This window comes from Myotis nattereri (assembly GCF_964212035.1).
Source record: "Myotis nattereri genome assembly, chromosome: 3".
Lineage (NCBI taxonomy): Eukaryota > Metazoa > Chordata > Mammalia > Chiroptera > Vespertilionidae > Myotis > Myotis nattereri.
The window spans coordinates 49,198,855-49,215,174 of record NC_138077.1 but is presented as its reverse complement, the minus strand read 5'-3'; the positions used below and the strand labels follow the sequence as shown (position 1 = coordinate 49,215,174).

Here is a 16,320-nt window from a genome sequence, read left to right as displayed (position 1 = left end):
AGAAAGCAATTCCATTTATTATAGCATAAAAGGTAAAAATGCTTAGGAGTAAACTGAACAAAATTAGAGTAACACTTGTTCACCAAAACCTACAAAACAGTTTTGAAACAAATTAAATAATTAGGCAGGCATCCTTTTTCATGAATACGAAGAGTTAATATTTTCAAAATGGTAGTTTTTCCTAAACCCAGCTAAGTGAATGCAAGTCCCATCTAAATCCCAGCTGCCTCTTTTACTGGAAATTAGCAAGTTGATCCTTTATATATGGAAATGCAACAGACCTGAAAAAGCCAAAACAATATTTAAAAAGGACAAAGTTAAAATCTTATACTTCCCAATTCTAAATATTACTATAAAATTACATTAATCTAGTGTGGTGTAGTCAGAAAGATAGACAAACTGATCAATACAATAGAATTGAGAATCCATAAATAAAACCATATCAATTGAGCTATACAAACAAATGGTGCTGGGACACTAAATATCCCCATGTGAAAAAATAAAGTTGGACAACCACCTCATACCACATACAAAATTTCATGCAAAATGGATCAAAGGTCTACATTTTGGAGCTAAAACAATGAAACTCTAAAAGAATACATAGGCATAAATCTTCATGATTTTGGATTAAGAAATGGTTTCTTAGATATGGAAATAAAAATACATAAAACAAAAGATAAAATAGATAATTGGACGTGATCCAAATAAAAACTTCTGTGCTTTAAAGAAGTGCAAATACAATCCAGTGCAAATACAATTCAAATGTATGTATGAAAATTATATATCTGATAAGGAACTAGTATTCAGAATATAAAGAACACTGACAACAATAAAAAGACAAGTATCCTATTTATTAAAATGTCAAGATCTTCCTATATAATACCAGAGCTAATATGCTAATTAGACTGAACAGCAGAATGACTGTCTAGACAACCTTCTGGACAACCTTCTGGATAAAGCCAGGGCGGAACTGTGAGGGAAGATCCCTTTGTACGAATTTCATGCATCAAACCTCTAGTCCTATCTAATAAAAGAGAAACATGGTAATTAGCTGTACCTCTGCTACCCTTCCCATTGGCTAATCAGGGCGACAGGCAAATTAACTGCCAGACAAGATGGCGGCCGGCAGCCAGGAAGCTTGAAGTGAACATGAGGCTTGCTTGCTTCAGTGACGGAGGACTCCAAAGTTCCCCGCCTGCCACTGCTGGCCTCTGAGCTCGCAGTTTGAAACATTGTTATAAATATAGAAGCTAAACAAAACCCCAGAAACCTGTTTTCAGCCAGCCGGGATCTCAGAACTGGAGTTGAAACAGTGTTTCGATTATAGAACCCAAGCAACCAGATACATGCTTTCAGCAGCCGAGGCCTAAGAGCTGGAGCCAAGCCTCAGAGCTAAAGCTGGCCCAGAATAAAAAAGAAAAAAAAGAAAAAAAGGAGCGGTTTGGAGCTTCAGTCACCCGCCAGCCTGAAAACAGCCCTCAGCCCCTCACCCAGACTGGCCAGGCACCCCAGTGGGGACCCCCACCCTGATCCAGGACACCCTTCAGGGCAAACCAGCCGGCCCCACCCGTGCACCAGGCCTCTATCCTATATAGTAAAAGGGTAATATGCCTCCCAGCACCGGGATCAGCGGAGCCGCGAGGCCTCCCGGAACCGGGATCAGCGTGACGGGGGCAGCACCCAAACCCCCTGATCACCCTGCGGCTCTGTGTGTGACAGGGGACGGGGCCACAACCTCCCTATCCACCTTGCTCTGTTCATGACAGGGGAAGGCACCCCAACCCCCTGATCAGCCCTGCTCTGTGCCTGATAGGGGGGAGCTCCCCAACCCCCTGATCGGCCCTGCTCTGTGTGTGACAGGGTGTGTCGCCCCAATCCCCCCCGCCCCCACGGGCCCTGTGTGTGACGGGGTAGAGCCATAACCCCCCATCGGCCGTGCTCTGAGTGTGACAGTGGCGGCACCCCAACCCCCTGATCTGCCCTGCTCTGTGTGTGACAGGGGGCTGTGCCCCAACTCCCCTATCGGCCCTACTCTGTGAGTGACAGGGGGCAGCTCCCCAACCCCCTGATGGGCCCTGCTGTGTGCGCGACAGGGGCAAGCTCCCCAACCCCCTGATCGACCCTGCTCTGAGCCCGACCAGGGGCTGCACCTAGGGATTGGGCCTTCCCTCTGCCACCTGGGAGCAGGCCTAAGCCAGCAGGTCGTTATCTCCCAAGGGGTCCCAGACTGCGAGGGGGCACAGGCCGGGCTAGAAACCCCGTTCCCCCCGAGTGCACAAATTTTTGTGCACCAGACCTTTAGTATATAATAAAAGCCTAATATGCAAATTTTCCCCTCAACTAGGAGTTCGACCGAGAGTTCGACCAGGAGTTCCACCAGGGGGTGGGGCTGGCCAGCCAGCCAACCCCCATGGCCCCTCCTCCCAGCCAGTCCTGCCCTGGCTGGTGTTGGTGGCAAGTAGCCGGGGGAAGGGAGGCCCCAGCCAGCAGGGGACATCCACTAGGGACCCTACCTGTGCACAAATTATGTGCATTGGGCCTGTAGTATTTACATAAACATTTCTACTTTATTTTGACAAATATAATTCAGAATTCTTTTAAATGAAAAAAAAGAAATCTTGTTCTGGCTTGGCTTTTAGCTTCTTCCTTCTGCCTGCTACTTTCATACACTCATTTAACTATGTTTTAGGAATTCTACTGAGAATTAACAGGGTCAGAGAAAGGTCAAACTATAATATACTCTTTTTTTTTTTTTTTTTTTTTTTTTTAGTAGAAATATCCCAGCAATAGCACATGGTGATCCTTTGCTGAGGGCATAGGTTTTTATTGGAGCAGAGGTGTGGGCAGGACATGAGGAAAGTTCCTCCATTCCAGGGGGATGAGATCAGTCCTGGCTGACCCAGTTGTGTGCTGTGTGGGGTGGGGGTGGGGTATTTCTGGCCAGGCCACAGTCCAAATGGGAAGACACCAGCCAATCACAAAGTCACAAGAGTGCCACACAAGCCTGGATGTAGGCCCAGGAATCACATAGGAACCTGGGGCAGGTCCTTGCACATTCATCAGAGGCTGTTTATGAATTAATTATAAAAGAGTCATATTCACAAAAATCTGTACACACAGTTGAAAAACTCACAAAATTGTCATCTATGTATCATGAGTTGCTAGACCAAAATATTAAAAATGGGGTAAAATTATACATTTCACTTCTCAATTCTTTTCAAAAGTTTAATATTTTTAAAGCACATATGCTACTTTCCTTAGCAAGACCCATGAAGAAACTGAGCATCCCAGCTTTCTTGAGTCCCAAGAGGCCTTGAGCCATGAATAGGCCCAGCCAGGGGACAACTGCCCAGGGTTGGGGCAAGGGAATCAGGCCACAGTGCAGAACAGAATGCTGAAACACAACAAAGGAGGAAGATGTCTTTGGCTAAAACTTTGGCATTGAATAAAAGAGGCAAATAGGATGGAAACATTCAACCCTGCCAGCCAGGTTGGGGCATAGTAGGACAGAGGCAACATTGAAGGCTGGCTCCAAGAAGGGTGGGAACCAGGCCTGAACACATACCTGGATGAAAGCAAGCTGTGTTTCAACCAGTTGGATATGTCTACTGGGCCTGGCAGAGATCGCATGCAAGAAAGGAACAGGAAGGGCAGTTGGCCCACCCTGGCAACAGCTGGCTCAAGTAACTAAAATGGATGTAATACAAAAGTTTCAACCAAGTACTATAGACATGCTACCTGCTTGCCTTAAAGGTCATGTGGCAATGTTGGGCCAAAGACAGGGCATTGTCTTTGTCCTGAGTGCCTGTATCCCCAGCCAGAGTCCCAAGTTTTCCAATGTGTGTGGGATAGGAGAGACAGAACCCTGCCTCCTTAAGTATTGGTTGAAAGCTCTTGGGCCCAGATATCAAGGCTCAAAGTTTGTGCTTCTTTGTACAGTCTGTGTTCCCTGTTGGCACCACCAGGCTAAAGATGGACAGAAGAATAGCTGAGTCTCTCACCCCATGGCAGAGCACCCAGCCTGAGCTCCATCTCAGAATATCACAACAGCCCTTTAACACTGGCAAGGTGTCCAAGAAAACCCACAGGTATCACATGAAGGCCCCCTGAGCAGGATGTGATGCACAGTCCCATGGGAGAACTGGGTGGTGATGTCCCTAGGGAAGCTCTGCTCTTTTCAGATGGGCACCAGGTCTGTGGGGGAGGGGGGGCATACAGGGTCACCGAAGCAATGTGGTTGTTTTGCATAACCTCAAAGACCATCAGCTGAAGACCAAAGCAAAATGTGGAGCCAAATGGGTTGGTGTTGTTTGGGGAGGAGGACCTGTGAAGGACAACAGGCTTCTCCACAGGGTGACCCAGGAGCTCCTGGGTGTTGTCTCACTTGCTATAGGTTGTGCATGTTTCTGTGTGACCATCTGCATTTTCTTTCTTTATGGCTATTGGGATCTTGAGCTCACAACGGTGATAAATGTTAAAATTATAATGCCCAGGATAATTGGTGTGAAGGACAAACTTCTTCACTTTGTGCATATTTGAGTCAAAGAGGATGTCCACTCTGAGAGTGAAGTCATTTAAATTGTAGTCATTGCACTTGGATGGAACTTGTTTAAGAGAGGAAGGAGAATGAACGTTCATCTTGTCTTTTGACTTAGAGAAGACCTTGTGTGGAGAACCAAGCATGCTAAGAATGTCTTGGCAAGAATCACCAAAATACACTGAATGTTCAAATACCCACATCTTGGCATCTGCTAACAGGCCAGGTCCACAACCTGCAACAAGTAGGCAAAGTCGTAAACCTTAGGGTCCAGTTCCATCTCAAAGAACATCTACACTCTCAGCATACACAGTGTCCAGGAAACAGCTCGGGGTCATCACGGGAGCCTTGGTATCCTGTAGGCTGTTTCCACTGTAGATGTTCATTTATTTCACAGTTGCTCTGTGGGGTATCTGGAGAGAAGCCAGACCATGGGCAACATTGGGCTCATACTTGGGTGCCTCTGTCTGCGAGTCTAACTGAAAAGAGGAAGACAGTCCTCTGAAGTTGAGTGGAAGAGCTGCTCAGTGGAGTGGTACACTCCAGGATGGGTTGCACCGAAAGACTGGTCGATCTGCTCCATGGTGGGAGCTATGGCCTGAGAGTTAAAATGTATTCCACAATATTTTAACTTTATTTTAGTCAAATAATATACTTCAATCACCTTAAGTCTCTGATTGAAAGCATCAAACAGTAGTTTGATCCCATCTTCTCTCAGGTTAAGGATGAGGTCATGGCTTAGAGGAGACTGTTCACTGTAGAGAACCTGGACATTTTGATGATGGGACAGTGCTTCTGAAGAATGGCTACTGCCTGAGCCAGAGAAATTCTCAACATGAATTTCCATGGCTATTCCCCAGAGAGCCCTTGGGCACCACCACCAGATCCAGCATTGGATTGGCTTTCTGGCTGGGGCAGAGGGACCAGAGCTCATCCCACCAGCAGCCTCCGTAGTAGGGGCAGTGGCAGCAGTGGTAGCATCTCTCTATTTTTCTACTTACTGGAAGAAAACAGCCTAAGTGCTTAATAGATCCAGGAAGTAAGTATTCAAATGTATTTGAGTCAGCATGGACTCACTGTATATGGACCCTGGTTATCTGTGCTTTTCTTGTCACTCATTATGAGAGTTAAGATGTAACTGAATCTTAGTGTTATCTGCAAATCTATAATAATAAAAGCATCATAGGCAAATCGACTGAACAACTGAACAGCAGAATGACCATCCCGACGACCTTCCGGATGACCATGCTATGACATACTCACACAGGGGGACTTGTCATGCCCCATGATCACCCCAAAGAGGTAGGCCCAGGCCACCCAGCTGGCAGCGCTGCGGCGAGTGGGCAGGGCCTCCCTCTGCAGGGCGATCAATCTGGGGACCCTGTGATCGATGGCCCCACAGAGGGAGGCCCAGATCACCGGCCAGTGACGCTGTGGTGGGTGTGTGGGGACTGCCAGCAATCGCCCCACAGAGGGAGGCCCAGGACAGCCAAGCCATCGCATCCTATGCCTGTCACCCGCAGAGGGAGGCAACTGGTGGCAGGGGAGGGGCGGGCAGTGCCACACAGATGGCAAGCAGTGGCAGTGGCGGGGGTGGGGCCAGCTGCTGGCAGCCTGGGGAAGGAAAGCCCTAATAGGCCCTGACTGCCGGCCAGGTCTAAGGACTCTACCTAGGGGTCCCAGATTGCGAGAGTGCCCAGATTGGGCTGAGGGACACCCCACTCCCATGCACAGATTTTGTGCTCTGGGCCTCTAGTTGTGCTACAAGTTGATATTGTCTTCATTTACCAAATTGAAATCTTTATATGCTATAATTGAAATACAGATTAAGTGATCAAAAAGGATTGCTCTTTAATATGTGAAGTTAAAATATTTGTTGTAAATTTTCTTTAAAATTGGGGCATCTGTTATTGAGTTAATATTTTCCAACTCTACTTTTTCCCAATTATGAGCAAAAACAACTCGAGTAAAAAGTGTGCCTCTGCAATTGATTAGATCTAGGTTTCACTTTTGGATCCACCAATTTGTATTTTATTTTTTTGTGGTAAAATGTGAAAAAATACACACACACAAATTATAATTGTGAGGGACCATTGTGAGAATTAAGTAAAATACTATATATAGAACAAGGCCTGGCATGAGCTAACTGTTCAATAAAAGGTAATAATAACCTTGCTATATAATATTACCATGTATACTAAGGGCTCTAGAAACAAATACTCTGACTTCGTTATCTGTCTTATACAATCAATATTGAAAATGTGTTTTTAGTTGAACAATTTATTTGGTATTACACTCATGAGAAAAACTTGGTAAAATAATTTGATCATTAAGAAGAGACAAATAAAAGATTTAATAAAAGGTCTTTGCAGTTTTTTTTCCAGAATGGAAATGGTCATGGATAAGGAACTTATTTTTCAACATTTTTCCAACATCAACTAAAATATAACAGAAAAAAAATTCAAGACATTGCGTCAGATTTCCTGAAATAAAAGATTGTAGAACAAAAGTCTTACATGTCATTTTGTTTGGAAATGAGTCATCAGTACTCAACCTTATCAGATAAGGCATCTGAATTATTTTTCCTCCCTTAAAATGACAAATCCCATGAAAATTAGGGTTCCTTGTGCTATTTAGTAGCAAAATAAAAAATTGAACAATCATATTTATATTTAATTTTTTTAAAAAATTAAGGAACCATGAGCTTTAATGTTTTTAAATGTCTTAACTATTGGCTCATATTTAACATTACCATGCCATTGGGTAATTTATTCTCATTTCTTCATTTTGGATTATTAGATTTATTATCAATATATTTTATATCTTATGTTTACATTTTCTTTAATTTTTAACTTGTAATTATACTATTTTTCATCATATGTATATATTTTTGTCTATCAAATGATACTGATTTGTCATTTTTCATACTGATAGAATTTTTAAAATAGATTTGAAAAAGCTAATCAGCCGGTGTTGCTCAGTAGTTGAGCCATAGACCTGTGAACCAGGGGGTCACGGTTCAATTCCTGGTCATGGCACATGCCCTAGTTGCAGGTTTGATCCCTAGTAGGGGTCAACCAATGGATGATTCTCATTATTGATGTTTTTATCTCTCTCTCCCTCTCCCTTCCTCTCTGAAATCAATAAAAATATATATTTTTTAAAAGCTAATCTAAATAACATTAAATAAATAATAAGAGAGCATCAAGGTATATTTAAATGACAGAAGGTTTTGAAACACTGTAGTGTGATAAACTTTGAGGATCAAGTTTCAATGACATTGTTTATTCTTGAATTTTTAGGGTCAATGAAAAATAGGAACATAAAGAACTACAGTTATTCTTTCCACTAGTATATCTTTAAAACCAGATAACAAATTTAAGAACATTATCTCATTTTTGCCTTTAAATTATCAGAAATTTCAGTTACTATTTATTTTAAAAAATCAAATATGTTTTCACTTATTTTTATTTCAAATCAGTCTGATACTTGCAAATAGGGACAGAAGTGATTATGACAATAATTGCTCTCAAAGTATTTGAAATTTAATAGTGGAGGTAGAAATACAAACACATACTGTAATGAAAGAAAGAGAGGAGAGAGATAAAAAAAACACACAAAAAAACTAGACGACTAAAAGGAGCTGGTAGCATTTGATTATAGGCTTGAGAGTGAGAAGGTAAAATGCTGGTGTAATAAAGGAGTCCGGGTATACAGAGATATGTCAACAAAGTTCTGCTAGTGAAGAAGGTGAAGGATATATTTAGAAATTAACACCCCCCCCCAAAAAAAATACAGTTTAAAAAAATGGGCGGAAGACCCGAATAGATATTCTTCCCAAGCAGATATAGAGATGGCCAATCTATATATAGAAAAGCCAAGTGACCAGAATGATGGAATGACTGGAATGACCAGAATGACTGGTTGCTATGACACACACTGCAGTGGCCAACCGGCCTGATCAGAGCCCCTATCCCCCCCAACCTTCCATGGCCCCTCCCCTTGGCTGGCCTGGCCCCTAATCAGCCCCCCTCCCCCCAACCCCAATTGAGGGCAGGCCAGCCAGCCAACTGCCTGTGGCCCCTCTCCTTGGCTGGCCCGGCCTGATCGGCCCCCATCAGGGTGGGCTGGCCAGACCCCACCTGTGCACAAATTCGTTCACTGGGTCTCTAGTAGACATATAAAAAGGTGCTCAATGCCACTAATCATAAGAGAAATGCAAATTAAAGTCACAATGAGCTATCACCTCACACCTGTCAGAATGGTCATCATCAGTAAATCAACAAACAAGTGTTGGTGGGAATATGGAGAAAAGGGAATTCATGTGCACTGTTAGTGGGAATGTAAATTGGTGTAGCCACAGTGGAAAACAGTATGGAGTTTACTCCAAAAAATTAAAAATAGATCTGCCATATGACCCTGCAATTCCAATTCTGATTATTTATCCAATGAAACCCAAAATATCAATTCAAAAAGATATATGTACACTTATGTTCATTGAAGCATTATTTACAATAGACAATTTTTGGAAGAAATATAAGTGTCCATCTATAGATAAATGGATTAAGATGAAGCAGTGCATATTTACAATGGACTATTACTTAGCCGTAAAACTAATGAAATCTTGCCATTTGCCACAACATGGGTGGACTAGAGAGTATTATGCCCAGTGAAATAAGTCAGAGAGAAGCAAATGCCATAGGATTTCACGTATATGTGGAATTAAAAAAAAATGAACAAACAAAATGGAAACAAACTCATAGATGACAGAGAATGGTTGGCAGATGGAAGGGTGGTTGGGGGGAATGGGTGAAAAGGGTGAAGGGACCAACAAGTACAAACTGGTAGTTACAAAATAGTCACAAGGATGTAAAGTACAACATAAGGAATATTGTCTCTAATATTGTAATAATTAATGGTTCCATATGGATTTATTGGGGGTGATCACTTCGTAAGTTATATAAATGTCTAATCACTGTGTTGTACACAGGATACTAATATAAGATTGCATGTCAACCTTTAATTGAAAAACAAATTCATTTGAAAAGGAAGTCTAATGTGACTGGCCCACAAGGACATGGAGTGAAAAATTGGCCTGTGAAGGAAAAACAAGCTTGAATAGCATGCTACGTGGTTTAGATTTTATCTGGGTAATTTATTAAAGCAATGAGTTAGTGAAAAGTTTAGTCACTGCACCCTTTAACATCATTATGTGCTGCATTTGGAACCAAGACAGTGTTAGAATTAATGTATCTAAAATCTCATAGGAGCAGTAAATGCCAAGGCTAGAGGTCATTGTTACATTCAGAGCCATGAAGTTGGAATTGGAGATATACTGAAAGACTTTGACTTAAAAAGAAAACCACCATAATTAAAGTAAGTATTAAAGAGAATAATTGACTAGACATTTGCCAACTTTGAATTAATTAGATTTAGTCTTAATTTTTAAAAGTGCTGATTGCAGCAAAATGAAGGCATCCTTCTCCAATATAGTGAGACATTAATGTGCCCATAATCATTCATTTCAAATCTGAGTTCTTCCCAACTCTAATCTATTTGTTTGTTTAAAATGAAGTGATGGTTGCAAATAACATCGCTGTCAGGAAGACCTCCATCTGGCTCTAAATTACTCATATGAAAGGCATTTTACCTGCCTTGCATGCCCTCATTCTTGGTTGGAGGTTAAATTACTCTTGAAATCAGGAAGTTAAACAACAAATTATGAAAATCTAACCAAATGATCTACATTCCTAGCTATTGCTTTATGCTTGTGTATGTGTGCTGAGTGCATGGGCAGGCATAGAAATGCCTGCTTTTAGTGAAATGAGCAGGTATGATATATATAGATTAGGTTCTTCCTGTCATTAACTGAGTTTCAAACCCGTCCCTTCTCCCAGTAGTGAATCATGTTGACAGAATGTGTTACATTTCATAAGTTTCTGTTCTCTGTTCAGATCATTTGTAGTTGAAGCACACTTGCCACCATTTTAAAGAGCTCTACAGCAGCCCTGGTCCCACTGCTGCTGCTCCCATGCGCTGACAGCACCGGCACCGCTTGCACCTGCTGATGGCATGGAGTGACTGGGGCCAGTGCCAGCAGTGGTGTGAGCAGGGCCGGCACTGTCAGCGGGAGCAAGCAGTGGCTGCTGGCCCTGATACCCCCTCAGGAGCAGGGGGAGGTGGAGAAGCCCTTAGGGGTGATCGTGGCCACCAGCTGCTGTTCACACCCACTGATGGTGCCCAGTGATTGGGATCAGTGCCAGGCACCAGTAGCAGGTGTGAGTGGCAGCTCCAGTGCCTGCTGAGGATGTTAGTGAGGCTGGTGCGAGCACTGGGTGGGACTGGAGTGCGTGAGAGCAAAGAATTTTCAGTAACCACCAGAGGCTCACCCTGATGAGAGGAGACTGGTCCCCTGCCTTGGTCTGGCACCCCCACTCACCTGCTCCACCATCCTGACACAGCCAATGCCCGCCATGTTCCACACACACCCCCTGGTGGTCAGCACATATCATAGCGACCTATACTGTTCGGTCTATTTGCATATTAGCCTTTTATTATACAGGACTAGAGGCCCGGTGCACAAAAATTGTTGCACTCGGGGGGGGGGGGGGAGGGGGGCCCTCAGCCCGGCCTGTGCCCTCTCGCAGTGTGGGACCCCTCGGGAGATAACGACCTGCTGGCTTAGGCCCGCTCCTGGGTGGCAGAGGGCAGGCCCAATCCCTAGGCACAGCCCCTGATTGGGCTCAGAGCAGGGCCAATGGGGAGGTTGTGATGCCACCCTCAGTCACGCTCAGGGTAGGGACGATTGGGGGTTTGGGGCACCGCCCCGTCACACTCAAGGCAGGGTCGATGGGGAGGTTGTGGCACCACCCCCTGTCACGCACAGAGCAGGGCCCATCAGGAGGTTGAGGAGCTCCCCCCTGTCACACACAGAGCAGGGCTGATCAGGGGGTTGGGGAGCCACACCCTGTCACACACAGAGCCGCAGGGCGATCAGGGGGTTGGGGAGCTCCCCCTATCAGGCACAGAGCAGGGCTGATCAGGGGGTTGGGGTACCTTCCTCTGTCACGAACAGAGCAGGGCGGATAGGGAGGTTGTGGCCCCGCCCGCTGTCACACAAAGAGCCGCAGGGCGATCAGGGGGTTTGGGCGCTGCCCCCTGTCACACTGATCCCGGTGCCGGTAGGCCTCTCGGCTCCGCTGATCCTGGTGCTGGGAGGCATATTACCCTTTTACTATATAGGATAGAGGCCTAGTGCATGGGTGGGGCCAGCTGGTTTGCCCTGAAGGGTGTCCTGGATCAGGGTGGGGGTCCCCACTGGGGTGCCTGGCCAGTCTGGGTGAGGGGATGATGGCTGTTTGCAGCTGGTCACACACACTTCAGGGTGGGGGTCCCCACTGGGGTGCCTGGCCAGTCTGGGTGAGGTGCTGAGGGCTGTTTTCAGGCTGGCGGATGACTGAAGCTCCCAACCGCTCCTTTTTTTCTTTTTTTTAAATTCTGGGCCAGCTTTAGCTCTGAGGCTTGGCTCCAGTTCTTAGTCCTCCGCTGCTGAAAGCAGGTTTCTGGCCTTTGTTTACCTTCTGTATTTGAAACAATGTTGCGATCCTGCTGGTTGAAGCCAGGCGGACTAAAGCAGGTTTATGGTGTTTTGTTTAGCTTCTATATTTGTTACATAGTTGCTTAGAGTTGCAGCTCAGAGGCCTGCAGTGGCAGGCAGGGAACGTTGGAGTCCTCCATCACTGAAGCAAGCAAGCCTCATGTTAGTTTCAAGCTGCCTGGCTGCCGGCCGCCATCTTGGCTGGCAGTTAATTTGCATATTGCCCTGATTAGCCAATGGGAAGGGTAGCGGTCGTACACCAATTACCATGTTTCTCTTTTATTAGATAGGATAGGGAAGAAAAGCTACATGCAGGAGGAAGGGTATAGCAGGATGAGGGCTGCGGGGTTGTGGTCAGTGTGTCTGCTCAAAGAATCTTGAAGTCCAATGACAAGGTAGTTAATCTTTTTATGCAGGCAAACAGCTTATCCCACTCCCAGAACCAGAGAATGGACTGCATTCCTGGGGCAAACTCCCAGAGGCAGTCAGTGTTGCAACACAGCAACCAGATCAGTTTGATTAAGACAGAACAGTCGTGATTAATAATATCTATTAGCATTACTAATGACCTACTATTTCCACCACCCCTATCAGCAACATCTTAGCACAGAAGATTTTTAATAGGAACAAGATCCTTTCAACCACTCTTTGCTTTAGACTTCTAACTTTGTTACCCATATGGTCATTTAGAATTGGCATATTGATGGCTATATCTTATCCAAGGTACACATATATGAATTTAAAAATCCTTTTGATGTGCCCAGCTGGCATGGCTCAAGGGTCATGATTTGATTCCTTGGTCAGGGCACATGCCCAGATTGTGGGCTTGATCCCCAGTGTGGGGTATGCAGGAGGCAGCTGATAGATGATTCTCTCTCACATTGGTGTTTTTATCTCTCTCACCCTCTCTGAAATCAATAAAAAGATATTTTTAAAAAATCCTACAGGTGAGTAAATTAATCCTAATCTTCATATTTGCATCACTTTGATTTTTCTGCCATTATTGCAATAATGTTTTAAGGCATTAATATAATTCAATCATCAAACATCCCTTTAGTAATTGCTGTTTTCACTTAAAAGTAATCTGTGATGCTGTTTTTCTCAAGTAAATTAACTTTAACCAACATTGTATTAAATTACTTTCAACTACACTTTATTTTTTCTAATCAAATGGCAACTCTTTCTCATGCCTATTCCAGATGGGGGTTGTATAAATAGTAATATAGTCAATCATGCAATCTCTGCATATCCCAAAAGTACATCCTGGGAAAAGAAAAATGAAATTTTAATTCAATGAAATTATTAGTAAACTATTTGTGAAATAAGTGGGGCTCAGAGAAGAACACATCAAGATAGAAAGTTACGTCTGAAGAATTTTGAGGATAATAATACATGGGGAAATCTACCCAGTACATTCAGAAGGATGGTACTAACATCCACATTATGCATTGACTGTGTTTACCAGATTTCTAAGATATTTAGGGGACTTATGTAAAATGAAATAATTTAGTCTGTAACATCTATAGATATGTTCCTAGAGAGTTAGGGAAAATACATTCCTGCTCTTGTAATATTATAATTTGTATTTATCTTTCTTTAAAATTTTCAGTGCATTCTGTAGTGAAAATTACTCTTAATGTGAGAATCAGGGGAGCTAGATTTAATGCTGGCTTATTAGACAAACAACTTAACCTCATTAAATTTTATGTATTTCTTTATATTTTAAAAATAGTAAGTTAAAATAGTACTCTCTGATATTCACTCCAGCTTGAACTTCTAGGGCTATCTATCATCCAACTGACTTCCTTGTCAGGAAGAGGGAGCTAACCTTTACTTTGGTCTTATTTGGAAGAACCAAAATAGAATGTCATATTGTTTATAGGACACTGGGTTGGGAAAAGGGATCTAGTTTCTTGCTTTTGGATCTAATTCAACTTTACTAGACCATGTTGTCTCAAGTGTGGTTTTAAAAGTCAATGAAAATTAGAGCAGTTCTTTTGGCAGTAGAAGTAAAGCTGTATAAACCCTTGTTATTTATTTATAGACATTCCCTATTAAGAAACAAATTGTTTGAAAAACCTAAATACAAGTCTTGGAATCAATCATTTTGGATTTTATCTATGGCACTCACATTTTGTCTTTGACTAAAGTCATAGCATTTGGTAGGCCTCTATTGTTTGTTGTTGGGGTTTTTTTTGTTTGTTTTTTTTTTTCAGTAAAATAATGAGACTTTTCAATGTTCTTAACACAGTGTAAATGTGTGAAGAAAAATGTGGCATTCACAGAGAATTCTGCAAACTTGAGATATTGATTAATGGTAACATTAAATTCTGATTTTATGTGTATGGGAAATACAGAAAAATCCAACTCTAAAGCATTTTGGTAGATTACAATTAAATTACACCTCTGACCAACCCCAGAATGCCACACATTGAGATGCATACATCACTAGCAACATTTTAGAATGGTTTCTGTCTGGCATCCCCTTGATTTCAGTTTCATTCTATGTACATAGAGAAGATTGAGTTATTAGTTAGGTTATTTTCTGATCTAAATTCTTCAAGATGAGGGTGAACCTCTCTCCATGTACACTTATTTCAAAGCAACTAAATGTTTGATTTTAATCGTTTAAAACATTTTTTAAATACTAATTTGTCTATTGATGGACTACAAAGTTGGGGTCATTATTCTTCTCTATGTTAGACAATATGCAAGAAAAATGTACAGTTTGCCAACTTTTATTTGTCCAGGCCATAGAAATACATGCCACAGCGAATAACCTTGGAAATGGGCAAATGCCTACCACAAAATGTGGAAGAGCAAATACCTTGACCAAGACAATTGTGGGACTTTTATTTTGTGGTATATTATTGTTTGGGGGCTTTCTGGGTTTCTTTCTGGCAAAATTTCTTGTCTATATCTAGTAAAAAGCTTCATATTAGAATGGCAGGCAAGGAGACAGCTACATCTCAAGTAGTAATGAATCAATATTTGTGTGTGTGTGTGTGTGTATTTGCAAAAGCAATCACTCTTTGCATCCTTTGTTCTAAAGGTGCATCTAACTCAGGTATTTTTTTTTATTCAAATATATCCTTTATCAATATTAACTTTTATTTAAAAGATAGAAATGTATTTAAAGTACATGTGGTCTTTTTTTTTTTTTCAAAGCTATATCTTTTAGAAAACTATTTCAGAGGGGAGAGGGGATAGTGACGGAACAAGATTAATCAAAGAACATATATGCATATATTCATAATCCATGGATACATACAATAGTGTTTGGAAGGCCTGGGGTGGGGTGGGCACAGGGTGGAGGCGGGGAAAGAGGGGAAAAGTGGGGAGCATCTGCAATACTATCTGTAATAAAAAACCTAAAAGTGAAAAGAAGAATAAAAATATTTATTTTCTATTATTTTTCTTAGCCAATATCTTACTTTAAAAACATATACTGATGTTATAAAACATATTTTATTGGATCATAATAAAGCAGCATATCTATGTGGGATCCTGTAAAATCCCCAATAGACTGTGAATGTTTTCATTTAAATGAAATATACTATTTATCTAAAATAGTTCAAACATTATTTTAAATTAATAATTGTTATGCTTGGTGAAAGAATGCAATCAATAAATGCTGACATTCTGAACTTAAAAAAAGAATAAATTTTTTTTTCTTTAAATTTCTTGAAAATACTTTTCTTCAGAGATTCCTGTAAAAGATGGTTGTCTTAAAAAAGTAGTGGCAAGAATTTGTGAGGATAGTTATTTAGGTGTAATCACTGGAAACAAAACTATAAAGAAAGGCAAATATATTAACTTGGTTTTCGAAAAATGTTCTACTTAAATATGCAGAGATGTAAACTGGAATTAAGTAAATAAAAGCTTCAAATCTACACTTTCCTAATTATCCTTTCCCTATTCTTATGAATTAAATTCAGGGCAATATATCTTTCTCTTATAGAAATTCTTTTTCTAAAACAAATACTCTTTATAATCTGGCTATAAATGTACCTTATCTTTTCAATGAAAATATTTTATATTATTATTTAACATTTTAATATACAACTGTAATAAAATTACATTATTGCATAGTCATGTCTTTCTCTTAAAATAAACTGAAGATCTTTGTATAATTGATTTTAAGCAAAAGTTCCACTGATATTCTATTAACATTATAATTACACAA

At 41.7% G+C, this 16,320-nt stretch overlaps 1 pseudogene across 1 annotated transcript; it reads right to left on the bottom strand.

Moving 5' to 3' along the window:
• Positions 1 to 4,157: 4,157 nt before the first annotated feature.
• LOC308515100 (phagosome assembly factor 1-like) lies at positions 4,158 to 5,430 on the bottom strand (annotated as a pseudogene). Its single transcript has one exon. The product of its transcript is annotated as a phagosome assembly factor 1-like (transcript).
• Positions 5,431 to 16,320: the final 10,890 nt, after the last annotated feature.